Here is a 2,604-nt window from a genome sequence, read left to right as displayed (position 1 = left end):
ATAATACAAATTTTAAAAATAAAAATAGAAACAATAAACTCATTACATGGTAGAAAAACAGAAAACAAAAAACATTCAGAGTCTTCCACTATCTACTCAGAGTGTACATCAAACTTTATCTGAAACCAGACATCTACGCAAACTCCCCTCTATAGCACACAAAATCATTTCCTGTTTCTCAAAAATGTCTTCTGGTTGTTGTCATTACTGTTGTTGTTATCATTGTTGTTATTTTGTCTGTATGCTGTTGCATAGAGTATGTTTCCAAAGCATGTTCAAGGAAACCAATTCTCAAGAGCAATACCCAACTAGATTGCTCTGGTACAACCAGGCTACTTGTATCAGTTCCAAAGGCTCTACTTTATCATGATAGCAGGAATTAGGTACAAATATTTCCAGAAATCTCTTTCTCCTTGCTTTTCCTTCAAAAATCTCACTTCCTCCCACCTCAGGGCCTTTGCACATGCTATCTCTTTTACTTGCAACATTAACCATCACTACTACCACCCTCTTCTAGCAAAAACCTCTCCATGCCCCGACATTTAATCTAAGACCTAGGTTTATGTCTTGATCTAAGACCTATATGTCTGTCTTAATTTCAGTCTCACCTCCTCAGACAGACTGACACTGATCACCCTTATCCAAGGCACCACCCCTTTGATTTGTTCTTTTGGTCCTTATTAGTTTCCTTCTTAACATTTATAATAACTTCTATAACGTTATTAATATGACATTTTTTCACTCTCCTCTCTACTAGAATATCAGGTCTATGAAGATGGAACAGCATCTGTGTGGTTCACCGTCGTATCCCTAATACCCATAACAGTGTGTGGGTACAATAGCAAATGTTCAGGAAATACCTGTAGAAGGAAGAGAGGCAGGCAGGTCAGCCCACCACTCAGTCAGCCTGGAATATTGGTAACTATGGAAGGTCTTCCATATCCAGAGGCAATTCCCTCCTTCTTTGCAGGATAAATTTACTTCCCACCACCCACAATCAACTTCACAGAGTTCAGCCTGGTACATGTAGTGAGCTTGAGCCTGTTGTGCTAAAGTCAAGCAACCACGGTGTGGCATGTTTGAACAAGTTGGCTCAGATCTTCCTGACCTCACGTTTATGTATTTGACTATTGGTCCTTCAGAGCAGCAGAAGTGGGCTTTGCTCTTCCTGGTTATTTCACATGCTGTACACATTGGTTGTATATTCAGTCATTGCATGCAGTACCAAGCAGGGAAAAATGCACACCAACCATGCTGCTCTGCATCCTAAATGATTTCTTTCCATGTTTTGTCTTCCATTGCTATAAGCGTATCTGTTCTATTCTAAAATTAGGTAACAGTATAAAATATAAGCCCTAAATAATCTAATTATGCATTTTTCCTCTTTAGCATGACATAAAGAAGAACACAAATGTAGGTTTGATCATCCATTGGGGCTCTAGGAGAAAAGTGATGCAAATAAATTATTCTCTTTAGCTTTTCACCATAATTTTTTAACAAAAATCTTGGGAAGCTGCACAATATTAAAAGAAAAATGAAATGACCTACACATTTATAGTCATCTTCCAAAACCAGAAGTTGCCAATACACTTATTTGTATATAAAAATATACCAATAAAGGAAAACTTAGAGAAAGAAATGAAGAAAGGAACCAAGGAAGAAAGACAGAAAGAAAGAACAAAAGAAAGAAGAGAATGCAGAAGGAAAGAAGGAAGGGAGGAAGGGGAAAGAAAGAAAGAAAGAAAGAAAGAAAGAAAGAAAGAAAGAAAGAAAGAAAGAAAGAAAGAAAGAAAGAAAGAGGAAGGAAGGAAGGAAGGAAGGAAGGAAGGAAGGAAGAAATGGAAAGGAAAGAAGGAAGAAAGAAAAGTAGGAAGAAGGGAGGGAGGAAGAGAAGATATCTACGTAACTATCTATGTATATGTATGGATAGATACATAGATATATAGATACACAGGAACACAGATGGAGATAAATGACAGACCTGCATAGATCTACACATACAGACACGGAAACACACACACACACACACACACACACACACACACACACACACACAGGAAGAAAGAGCAAAAACTTATATTCTATTAGTAACTAACATTCCTATAGAGTTTTATAATTATTTTATAAATTTTCTGATTTGATTGTCAGGACATATCCATGGCTGGTTAAGGAGGAGTTATCTTCCCGTTTTATAAGCAAGGACACAGACTCAATGGCCATCTAGTGCTGTTTTGCCCAAGGTCACACATCGGAATAGGATGCCAGTTTATTCCCTGTCCACACTCTTCCTTTATATGTTCTTGATGCAGAAGCTCTTCTAAGAAACAAAATTCCTTAACTTTATACAATCATTCATTTAAGGTTTGGGCATCTTGGACACTTTTTGGTACGATATATTTTATTTCTAAGTTAGAATATTTTCTGTGGAGTGTGTTTCTAATATGCTGGTTCAGCAGACTTTAGGAAAATTTATTGGTTTTGGCTTCAGCAGTACTGAGACGGTGCATAATTTGCTATATTCATCTGTATTCACAAGCTGCCATCAGGCAATGTCTTAAACCAGTTGAGCTCAGAAATCATCACCATGTACTATTTCTGAGATTG

Source organism: Prionailurus bengalensis, chromosome A1 (assembly GCF_016509475.1).
Source record: "Prionailurus bengalensis isolate Pbe53 chromosome A1, Fcat_Pben_1.1_paternal_pri, whole genome shotgun sequence".
NCBI lineage: Eukaryota > Metazoa > Chordata > Mammalia > Carnivora > Felidae > Prionailurus > Prionailurus bengalensis.
Note: the sequence above shows the minus strand (reverse complement) of the source record.